Genomic DNA, 12,780 nt, shown 5'->3' on the forward strand with positions numbered 1-12,780 from the left:
AACCTAATGGTAGAATGGATAGTAACAGTGTTGGGGTACCAACCTAATGGTAGAATGGATAGTAACAGTGTTGGGGTACCAACCTAATGGTAGAATGGATAGTAACAGTGTTGGGGTACCAACCTAATGGTAGAATGGATAGTAACAGTGTTGGGGTACCAACCTAATGGTAGAATGGATAGTAACAGTGTTGGGGTACCAACCTAATGGTAGAATGGATAGTAACAGTGTTGGGGTACCAACCTAATGGTAGAATGGATAGTAACAGTGTTGGGGTACCAACCTAATGGTAGAATGGATAGTAACAGTGTTGGGGTACCAACCTAATGGTAGAATGGATAGTAACAGTGTTGGTATACCAACCTAATGGTAGAATGGATAGTAACAGTGTTGGGGTACCAACCTAATTGTAGAATGGATAGTAACAGTGTTGGGGGTACCAATCTAATGGTAGAATGGATAGTAACAGTGTTGGGGTACCAACCTAATGGTAGAATGGATAGTAACAGTGTTGGGGTATCAACCTAATGGTAGAATGGATAGTAACAGTGTTGGGGTACCAACCTAATGGTAGAATGGATAGTAACAGTGTTGGGGTACCAACCTAATGGTAGAACGGATAGTAACAGTGTTGGGGTACCATCCTAATGGTAGAATATGTCATGACGTTGGCCTGGGGATAGGTTTATGACAGTCATAAATACCTCTCCCCCCCTTTTTCCTCTCTCTACCCTACTGATGTGACATTTGAAAATCCTTTGAGGTTAACATAGAGATGCTGGGAACATCAGAAGGTGGGGGGAAATGAACCATATTCTGGTAATCCGACCAGTTGAACATATGCGGTGGTACTTAATGAATATGATGTCAGTTCGGTTGTCATCTGAGACATTCCCATCAATGATAGGATGACAAACTCTACAGTGGAAAGTCTGCACTATGTAGTTATCGGATTCACATAGAATTGTTGTTCAATTTAAATGTTTGAATATAAAATGATTGGTGAAAAGATTAAATGTAATTTAAGCTTCCAAATGAGAGATTTGGGTTTTCATAAGGTTAGGGCTCTGCTCAATCAGTGACCTGCCCCTGTGAAGAGACATGGGCTGTAAACTATGAAAAACATCCTTCTAGCTCCACTATATAAAGCCTTGACGAAAATGTAACCTCCTGTTCCGAGGATGTGAGGACGACTGTCCATACGTTAAAAGGACTAACATGTCAACTGTTCCGGGTACATTAGGATAACGATCCGATGTCAGAATGGTTCAGATAATAACTACAGAACGAAGCCAACCTCAGCGTGAGCTTTGTTTGCGAATGGTATGAACTTTGAACTCTTATTCACTACAGAAGTGATACCTCCTAGCCGTTGAGTTAGCAACAGCAGCTGCAAGCGTGGGCTAGGAAAGAACAGACAGAGTATCCCGTCTACCACACAACGACGTTACTATCCAATTTACCAGCAGAGACATTCTTCAAAGTACTCTGTTGGGCAACACGGCCTTTCATCTACCACCAACTTACCAAAGCGCAGCTCAGAGTAAATATTTATTGCATTTTCCTTTTCCAAATGGGCGGTAATTTAGAATGCATAAGATACTGTATTTACGATAGCATGGCTTCTCCCTTTGTTCCACCAGTCTTCCCGCTCTTTCACTCAAACTCAGCCCCCTTTTCTTTTGTGTAACCAGCTGTCACATCTGTTCCGTCCGCTAGGGACGTTTCCCTTTATTACATAATTTGTAATCAAGGTATGATTCATTCTGTGTATATGTAATTCTGTGTGATTAGTTAGGTATTTAGTAAATAAAAAATTAAACCCAATTTTGTATTGCTGATTCAACTTGTTAGCCAGGGTTCGTGAAGATAACCAAGAATTTACAACTTTCAGATGAGACTGAAATAAGGTGACAATTAATATTGACTGATATGGATGTAAAATATTACTAGGTCTTTAAGAGTTTATCCGGAAGATAACAGCTCTATAAATATTATTTTGTGGTGCCCCCGACTTTCTAGTTAATTACATTTACATGATTAGCTCAATCAGGTAATATTAATTACAGAGAAAGGATTTTATAGAATAGCATGTCATATCACTTAATCCGGCATAGCCAAAGACACGACACTGTTGTCACTTCAATGATAGTGCCTCACCTTTTTCTGACTGGAGTCACTGAGGAGATGGCAATTAGGTGTAATTAGGTAACCTAATGGTAGAATGGATAGTAACAGTGTTGGGGTACCATCCTAAAGGTAGAATGGATAGTAACAGTGTTGGGGTACCATCCTAATGGTAGAATGGATAGTAACAGTGTTGGGGTACCATCCTAATGGTAGAATGGATAGTAACAGTGTTGGGGTACCAACCTAATGGTAGAATGGATAGTAACAGTGTTGGGGTACCATCCTAATGGTAGAATGGATAGTAACAGTGTTGGGGTACCAACCTAATGGTAGAATGGATAGTAACAGTGTTGGGGTACCAACCTAATGGTAGAATGGATAGTAACAGTGTTGGGGTACCAACCTAATGGTAGAATGGATAGTAACAGTGTTGGGGTACCAACCTAATGGTAGAATGGATAGTAACAGTGTTGGGGTCCCAACCTAATGGTAGAATGGATAGTAACAGTGTTGGGGTACCAACCTAATGATAGAATGGATAGTAACAGTGTTGGGGTACCAACCTAATGGTAGAATGGATAGTAACAGTGTTGGGGTACCAACCTAATGGTAGAATGGATAGTAACAGTGTTGGGGTACCAACCTAATGGATAGTAACAGTGTTGGGGTACCAACCTAATGGTAGAATGGATAGTAACAGTGTTGGGGTATCAACCTAATGGTAGAATGGATAGTGACAGTGTTGGGGTACCAACCTAATGGTAGAATGGATAGTAACAGTGTTGGGGTACCAACCTAATGGTAGAATGGATAGTAACAGTGTTGGGGTACCAACCTAATGGTAGAATGGATAGTAACAGTGTTGGGGTACCATCCTAATGGTAGAATGGATAGTAACAGTGTTGGGGTACCATCCTAATGGTAGAATGGATAGTAACAGTGTTGGGGTACCAACCTAATGGTAGAATGGATAGTAACAGTGTTGGGGTACCAACCTAATGGTAGAATGGATAGTAACAGTGTTGGGGTACCAACCTAATGGTAGAATGGATAGTAACAGTGTTGGGGTACCAACCTAATGGTAGAATGGATAGTAACAGTGTTTGGGTCCCAACCTAATGGTAGAATGGATAGTAACAGTGTTGGGGTACCAACCTAATGGTAGAATGGATAGTAACAGTGTTGGGGTACCAACCTAATGGTAGAATGGATAGTAACAGTGTTGGGGTACCAACCTAATGGTAGAATGGATAGTAACAGTGTTGGGGTACCAACCTAATGGTAGAATGGATAGTAACAGTGTTTGGGTCCCAACCTAATGGTAGAATGGATAGTAACAGTGTTGGGGTACCAACCTAATGGTAGAATGGATAGTAACAGTGTTGGGGTACCAACCTAATGGTAGAATGGAGAGTAACAGTGTTGGGGTACCAACCTAATGGATAGTAACAGTGTTGGGGTACCAACCTAATGGTAGAATGGATAGTAACAGTGTTGGGGTATCAACCTAATGGTAGAATGGATAGTGACAGTGTTGGGGTACCAACCTAATGGTAGAATGGATAGTAACAGTGTTGGGGTACCAACCTAATGGTAGAATGGATAGTAACAGTGTTGGGGTACCAACCTAATGGTAGAATGGATAGTAACAGTGTTGGGGTACCAACCTAATGGTAGAATGGAGAGTAACAGTGTTGGGGTACCAACCTAATGGTAGAATGGATAGTAACAGTGTTGGGGTACCAACCTAATGGTAGAATGGATAGTAACAGTGTTGGGGTACCAACCTAATGGTAGAATGGATAGTAACAGTGTTGGGGTACCAACCTAATGGTAGAATGGATAGTAACAGTGTTGGGGTACCAACCTAATGGTAGAATGGATAGTAACAGTGTTGGGGTACCAACCTAATGGTAGAATGGATAGTAACAGTGTTGGGGTACCAACCTAATGGTAGAATGGATAGTAACAGTGTTGGGGTACCAACCTAATGGTAGAATGGATAGTAACAGTGTTGGGGTACCAACCTAATGGTAGAATGGATAGTAACAGTGTTGGGGTACCATCCTAATGGTAGAATGGATAGTAACAGTGTTGGGGTACCATCCTAATGGTAGAATGGATAGTAACAGTGTTGGGGTACCAACCTAATGGTAGAATGGATAGTAACAGTGTTGGGGTACCAACCTAATGGTAGAATGGATAGTTACAGTGTTGGGGTACCAACCTAATGGTAGAATGGATAGTAACAGTGTTGGGGTACCAACCTAATGGTAGAATGGATAGTAACAGTGTTGGGGTACCAACCTAATGGTAGAATGGATAGTAACAGTGTTGGGGTACCATCCTAATGGATAGTAACAGTGTTGGGGTACCAACCTAATGGTAGAATGGATAGTTACAGTGTTGGGGTACCATCCTAATGGTAGAGTGGATAGTAACAGTGTTGGGGTACCAACCTAATGGTAGAATGGATAGTAACAGTGTTGGGGTACCAACCTAATGGATAGTAACAGTGTTGGGGTACCAACCTAATGGTAGAATGGATAGTAACAGTGTTGGGTTACCACCCTAATGGTAGAATGGATAGTAACAGTGTTGGGGTACCAACCTAATGGTAGAATGGATAGTAACAGTGTTGGGGTACCAACTTAATGGTAGAATGGATAGTAACAGTGTTGGGGTACCATCCTAATGGTAGAGTGGATAGTAATACTCCTATTCAAACATACCTGATCCTAGATCGACACTCCTACTCAACGTTTATGTTTACACTGAATGCTCTCTCTCAAGACATCAGTCGGGAAGTTAAAGCTTGGTCACAAATGGGTCTTCCAAATGGACAATGACCCCAAGCATACTTCCAAAGTTGTGGCAAAATGGCTTAAGGACAACAAAGTCAAGGTATTGGAGTGACCATCACAAAGCCCTGACCTAGAAAATTTGTGGGCAGAACTCGCGTGTGTGAGCAAGGAGGCCTAAAAACCTGACTCAGTTACACCAGCTCTGTCAGGAGGAATTGGCCAAAATTCACCCAACTTATTGTGGGAAGCTTATGGAAGGCTCCCCGCAACGTTTGACCCAAGTTAAACATAATTTAATGCTACCAAATACTAATTGAGTGTATGTAAACTTCTGACCCAATGGGAATGTGATGAAAGAAATAAAAGCTGAAATAAATAATTCTCTACTATTATTCTGACATTTCACATTCTTAAAATAAAGTGGTGATCCTAAATTACCTAAGACAGGGAATTTTTACTAGGATTAAATGTCAGGAATTGTGAAAAACTGAGTTTAAATGTATTTGGCCAAGGTGTATGTAAACTTCCGACTTCAACTGTATGTGAAGTAACCAATCAGAAAGCTAATTGATGGCCGGTAAACCAATCAGAAAGCTAGTTTATGCCGTATGAACCTAAGTGGTCTTGGTGATACCAACCCTCCTCCCAGACAGCTACTGGGTCTGCAGGCTTTTGCTTCAGCCCTGCTCTAATACACCTCATTCTGCCAGTCAAGGTTCTGATTAGACTGATTAGTAGAATCAGGTGTTAGAGCAGGGTCGGAGCAAAAGCCTGCACGGCCAGTAGTATCTCTCCAGGAGTAGGGTTGGCCGTCCCGTTTTAATTCAACATATTCCTCTATCTCCATGGTAACCCCCTGATCATGACCCTTGACCTTTACCGATCAGCCAAAGCTCTACCAAATGGCATCCTATTCCCTATACAGAGCCCTATGGGCCCTGGTCTAAAGTAGTGCACTACATAGGGAATAGGGCCCTGGTCTAAAGTAGTGCACTACATAGGGAATAGGGCCCTGGTCTAAAGTAGTGCACTACATAGGGCATAGGGCCCTGGTCTAAAGTAGTGCACTACACAGGGAATAGGGCCCTGGTCTAATGTAGTGCCCTACATAGGGAATAGGGCCCTGTTCTAAAGTAGTGCACTATATAGGGAATAGGGCCCTGGTCTAAAGTAGTGCACTACATAGGGAATAGGGCCTTGGTCTAAAGTAGTGCACTACATAGGGAATAGGGCCCTGGTCTAATGTAGTGCACTACATAGGGAATAGGGCCCTGGTCTAAAGTAGTGCACTACATAGGGAATAGGGCCCTGGTCAAAAGTAGTGCACTACACAGGGAATAGGGCCCTGGTCTAAAGTAGTGCACTACATAGGGAATAGGGCCCTGGTCAAAAGTAGTGCACTACACAGGGAATAGGGCCCTGGTCTAAAGTAGTGCACTATATAGGGAATAGGGCCCTGGTCAAAAGTAGTGCACTATATAGGGAATAGGGCCCTGGTAAAAAGTAGTGCCCTACATAGGGAATAGGGCCCTGGTCTAAAGAGCTGTGTCCAGAGCATGGAGGCGCTACCAGGAGACAAGCCAGTACATCAGGAGACGTGGAGGAGGCCGTAGGAGGGCAACAACCCAGCAGCAGGACCGCTACCTCCACCTTTGCGCAAGGAGGAGCACTGCCAGAGCCCTGCAAAATGACCTCCAGCAGGCCACAAATGTGCATGTAAAAGGAATGCATATAAAAGGAATGCGTTTTGTGTGTGTGTGTCTGTGTCTTTGTATATACTGTGTGTGTGTCTTTCTGTATGTGTCTATCTGTGTATGTGAGTTGGTCTCTGATTACTGTGATTAGTTCAATGTAACGTCAAATACTATACATAATAATCAGTCTGTTTTGGGTTTGCAGAATCATTGTATATCATTGGTTACCCATCCTGTCATGTTACCACACAGATGTGACTGTCTATCTCAGTGGTTCCCATCCTATCATGTTACCACACAGATGTGACTGTCTATCTCAGTGGTTCCCATCCTATCATGTTACCACACAGATGTGACTGTCTATCTCAGCGGTTCCCATCCTATCATGTTACCACACAGATGTGACTGTCTATCTCAGCGGTTCCCATCCTATCATGTTACCACACAGATGTGACTGTCTATCTCAGCGGTTCCCATCCTATCATGTTACCACACAGATGTGACTGTCTATCTCAGCGGTTCCCATCCTATCATGTTACCACACAGATGTGACTGTCTATCTCAGCGGTTCCCATCCTGTCATGTTACCACACAGATGTGACTGTCTATCTCAGCGGTTCCCATCCTATCATGTTACCACACAGATGTGACTGTCTATCTCAGCGGTTCCCATCCTATCATGTTACCACACAGATGTGACTGTCTATCTCAGCGGTTCCCATCCTATCATGTTACCACACAGATGTGACTGTCTATCTCAGCGGTTCCCATCCTATCATGTTACCACACAGATGTGACTGTCTATCTCAGCGGTTCCCATCCTATCATGTTACCACACAGATGTGACTGTCTATCTCAGCGGTTCCCATCCTATCATGTTACCACACAGATGTGACTGTCTATCTCAGTGGTTCCCATTCTATCATGTTACCACACAGATGTGACTGTCTAGCTCAGCGGTTCCCATTCTATCATGTTACCACACAGATGTGACTGTCTATCTCAGTGGTTCCCATTCTATCATGTTACCACACAGATGTGACTGTCTATCTCAGCGGTTCCCATTCTATCATGTTACCACACAGATGTGACTGACTAGCTCAGCAGTTCCCAACCTATCATGTTACCAGACAGATGTGACTGTCTATCTCAGCGGTTCCCATTCTATCATGTTACCACACAGATGTGACTGTCTATCTCAGCGGTTCCCATCCTATCATGTTACCACACAGATGTGACTGTCTATCTCAGTGGTTCCCATTCTATCATGTTACCACACAGATGTGACTGTCTATCTCAGCGGTTCCCATCCTATCATGTTACCACACAGATGTGACTGTCTATCTCAGCAGTTCCCATTCTATCATGTTACCACACAGATGTGACTGACTAGCTCAGCAGTTCCCAACCTATCATGTTACCACACAGATGTGACTGTCTATCTCAGTGGTTCCCATCCTATCATGTTACCACACAGATGTGACTGTCTAGCTCAGCGATTCCCATCCTATCATGTTACCACACAGATGTGACTGTCTATCTCAGCGGTTCCCATCCTATCATGTTACCACACAGATGTGACTGTCTATCTCAGCGGTTCCCATCCTATCATGTTACCACACAGATGTGACTGTCTATCTCAGCGGTTCCCAACCTATCATGTTACCACACAGATGTGACTGTCTATCTCAGCGGTTCCCATCCTATCATGTTACCACACAGATGTGACTGTCTAGCTCAGTGGTTCCCATCCTATCATGTTACCACACAGATGTGACTGACTAGCTCAGCAGTTCCCATCCTATCATTTTAACACACAGATGTGACTGTCTAGCTCAGCGGTTCCCAACCTTTCCCATTCTGGAGACCATCAAATCACTGTCAAAAGCTCTTGACGACCACCATTCACGGAGTCGCTGATTTCTTTCACATCAAATATATTGATGGTCAAATCCTATCAATACATGTGAATGTAACAAGGCCTGTAAAGGTCTATTATTATTAGAAACTATTTGCATTGTGAAAAGGAATGTAAAATTACCATTAATACTCCCAACTGTTATTATTTTTTAATAATAAAATACTACAATCTAAAGATAATTGCAGACTACCTGCACCACCCCCAGCGACCACAGGTTGGGAACCACTGGTCTAGAGTCCTTCAGCCACACATGGTTGTTGTGTCACACTGCCCTCTTCTGGTAGCACTGCAAAACATCACCTAAATAAATCAAATCATTAAATAAATTAATTTAATTGCACATTTAATAGATAGAATCTTAATTTATAGGCTGAATACTGGTATTAAGTGTATGAAGACTTAACATGACATAAATATCAACAAATGAACCTATACGTGTTGAATCCGCCCACTGTGTTGAAACAGGAAGTCCATTTATAAGGAAGCAGAGGAAAGGGTCTCTTATTATAGCTCAATGGTGCCGTTACTTCGCTTCACCTCCGTTCTGCCAGTAAGAAGACTTAGCAAGAATAAGGCCCGTGACCTCGGAGATATTCCTTCAAAATAAAAGTCCAGAAATGATGATTGTGATTTTTTTTTTAAACTGAAATTTGTAAAATTTTATGAGGAAATATTAGCAGACTTAGAATGTTGTTTAACAGTATGAAAAAAAGCAATAAAGTCAATCGTATTTATATCACAAATAATATTATAGCGTTGACATTTGTTAACAGCATTAAAAGAAATGGCCCATGGCAGCTCCTTCCAATCAGCCTCCGGGCGCTGCGGCGTGTGATGGAGAGGGTGGCTGCTGCAGACCTGAGGCTACATCCCGAGAAGTGCCACTTCATGAGGAGAGAGGTGTCCTTCTTGGGCCACCAAGTGGGGGAGGAGGGTATCAGCACAATGGAGGACAAGGTGGGGGCTGTCCGAGACTGGCCCACCCCCACCGATCAGCATCAGCTGAAAAGCTTCCTGGGCCTGGCCTCGTACTACAGGAGGTTTGTAGGGGCTTCTCAAGCGTCGCTGCTCCCCTGAACCACCTGCTGCCGAAGGACAAGGCCTTCACTTGGACAGTGGAGTGTGAGGAGGCCTTCACTTGGACAGTGGAGTGTGAGGAGGCCTTCACTTGGACAGTGGAGTGTGAGGAGGCCTTCACTTGGACAGTGGAGTGTGAGGAGGCCTTCACTTGGACAGTGGAGTGTGAGGAGGCCTTCACTTGGACAGTGGAGTGTGAGGAGGCCTTCACTTGGACAGTGGAGTGTGAGGAGGCCTTCACTTGGACAGTGGAATGTGAGGAGGCCTTCACTTGGACAGTGGAGTGTGAGGAGGACTTCACTTGGACAGTGGAATGTGAGGAGGACTTCACTTGGACAGTGGAGTGTGAGGAGGCCTTCACTTGGACAGTGGAGTGTGAGGAGGCCTTCACTTGGACAGTGGAGTGCGAGGAGGCCTTCACTTGGACAGTGGAGTGTGAGGAGGCCTTCACTTGGACAGTGGAGTGTGAGGAGGCCTTCACTTGGACAGTGGAGTGTGAGGAGGCCTTCACTTGGACAGTGGAGTGTGAGGAGGCCTTCACTTGGACAGTGGAATGTGAGGAGGCCTTCACTTGGACAGTGGAGTGTGAGGAGGCCTTCACTTGGACAGTGGAATGTGAGGAGGACTTCACTTGGACAGTGGAGTGTGAGGAGGCCTTCACTTGGACAGTGGAGTGTGAGGAGGACTTCACTTGGACAGTGGAGTGCGAGGAGGCCTTCACTTGGACAGTGGAGTGTGAGGAGGACTTCACTTGGACAGTGGAGTGTGAGGAGGCCTTCACTTGGACAGTGGAGTGTGAAGAGGACTTCACTTGGACAGTGGAGTGTGAGGAGGACTTCACTTGGACAGTGGAGTGTGAGGAGGCCTTCACTTGGACAGTGGAGTGCGAGGTGGCCTTCAACACCCTCAAACGTGCACTGATTGAGGCCCCCGTGCTCAACCCCCTCCCCCCTGACCTCACCTTGCCCTTAATCCTGGACACAGATGCGAGCAACGTGGGCATGGGTGGGGTGCTGGTCCAGATTTGGCCAGAGGGGGAGAGAGTGGTGGCCCAGATGGGGCCAGAGGGGGAGAGAGTGGTGGCCCAGATGGGGAGAGAGTGGTGGCCCAGATGGGGTCAGAGGGGGAGAGAGTGGTGGCCCAGATGGGGTCAGAGGGGGAGAGAGTGGTGGCCCAGATGGGGCCAGAGGGGGAGAGAGTGGTGGCCCAGATGGGGCCAGAGGGGGAGAGAGTGGTGGCCCAGATGGGGCCAGAGGGGGAGAGAGTGGTGGCCCAGATGGGGCCAGAGGGGGAGAGAGTGGTGGCCCAGATGGGGTCAGAGGGGGAGAGAGTGGTGGCCCAGATGGGGCCAGAGGGGGAGAGAGTGGTGGCCCAAATGGGGCCAGAGGGGGAGAGAGTGGTGGCCCAGATGGGGCCAGAGGGGGAGAGAGTGGTGGCCCAGATGGGGCCAGAGGGGGTGAGAGTGGTGGCGTACTTCAGAAAAACATTCAACAAACATGAGCGCAGCTACTGTGTCACCCGGCTCCTCCTCATGTCTTTCAGAGAGCCAGAGGGGCAGGTGGCTTGCTGGTTGGAGGAGCTTCAGCCATACGACTTCACAGTGGTGCACAGGGCAGGGGCACGCCACTCCAACGCCATGTCCCGTCGGACCTGTACTGTAGACGGCTGCCGCCACTGTGAGCGGAGAGAGAGAGCTGTGTGCGGAGGAGGTGGTCTGGGCCACAGTGTGTCGGGCGAGCGGGCTGTTGTCGGTGTGTGCAGAGGGTCCCTGGTTCGATCCCAGGTAGGGGCGAGGAGAGGGACGGAAGCTATACTGTTACATAATGATGGAGCAATAGAATGGTTTATTTTCCATGTCAGTATGTAAGGCTCTACACTATGACGATGTCCTCCTGTCCTTTGATTTGTGTTGTGTGGAGCCGAGGCCTACTATGCTTAGAAAAACATTTAAGAGGACCACAATAGAAATTGGTTTTCAAACATATTTTTGTGTCATTCTCGATGATTGTAAATGCTTTATCAACGTGTGGTTGCATTGACAGGCATAATCACCAGTGGTACAATAACAGATCTGAAACATTGGGGGTTTTCAGAAGACAAAAAGTATCTTTCAGGCCTTACAAAGCTTTAAAATAAATCCTACATTCTAAAACCGCTCATCTGATGACGAAGAGAAGGGAAATGCTGACAACTGTCCTTTTAGACACGAAAGTAAATACAACTCAGAGAACACATTCAAACCACCACACAGTGACAGCTAAATAACACATTACTTTTAACATCAAAGTCAGGGGAGAGCGCGAACGCAGTCCCCCACTACCATAAATTATGCAATCGAGATTTCCACATTTGAGAAATTCGCAGGGGTCAGCACAGCCGGAGTGCAATGGCTGAGCCTCGCCCTGGGTGAACCGCCTTCTTGATCACGGTGTCTCCCTTGCCAGGTAAGTATGAGTTGTACACGTTGGTAGAGGGCGACTCATTCCAGGACAAAGGTGTTTGACTCGCGGTTACCACTTCTACTACTGATAATACCACATCATATCGACCAGGGTTTAATGACATTTATGAATACAGTTGCACACAGAGCGGAGGAAAAGCGATGCACTTTGTTTTACTATATTATATCGCTGTCCGACTATTTCCCCATCATGCAACACGGTAGAAATTCTATACACATTGATTTTGCTGTCTAAATGTCCGTCTGATTACACACAAGTAGGCGATGTGCCAAAATGCTGAAATCACGTTCGTGTACACACAGCCAACCGAATGACACCAACTATTTCTGGTGTTTTGTAGCGTTCCAGACATTGTAGGAATAGTTTCATCCCGCTTGTTTTCTGCTCTCCGTAACATGTGATTCCACCATCGACCACAGGGAGGCAACGAACCCCAGACATGGAGGAGAAACAGTCGCCTACTACTTTAAATCAAATTTTATTGGTCACATTCGCGCTCTCGCTTTGAGGACAATACAGTGCCACTGACACGGCCCGCTACCAAAACCTGCAGGCTCTCCTTCACTGCAGCCGAGGTGAGTAAAACATTTAAACGTGTTAACCCTCGCAAGGCTGCAGGCCCAGACGGCATTCCCAGCCGCGTCCTCAGAGCATGCGCAGACCAGCTGACTGGTGTGTTTAAGGACATATTC

The 12,780-nt window shown here is 45.5% G+C and overlaps 1 non-coding gene across 1 annotated transcript; it reads right to left on the minus strand.

Moving 5' to 3' along the window:
- Positions 1–11,914: 11,914 nt before the first annotated feature.
- Positions 11,915–12,078, minus strand: LOC120041871. Its single transcript, XR_005475964.1, has one exon. It is a non-coding gene; the product is annotated as a U1 spliceosomal RNA (small nuclear RNA).
- Positions 12,079–12,780: the final 702 nt, after the last annotated feature.

The sequence above is a fragment of the Salvelinus namaycush genome, unplaced genomic scaffold (genome assembly GCF_016432855.1).
Source record: "Salvelinus namaycush isolate Seneca unplaced genomic scaffold, SaNama_1.0 Scaffold566, whole genome shotgun sequence".
NCBI classification, from domain to species: Eukaryota; Metazoa; Chordata; class Actinopteri; order Salmoniformes; family Salmonidae; genus Salvelinus; species Salvelinus namaycush.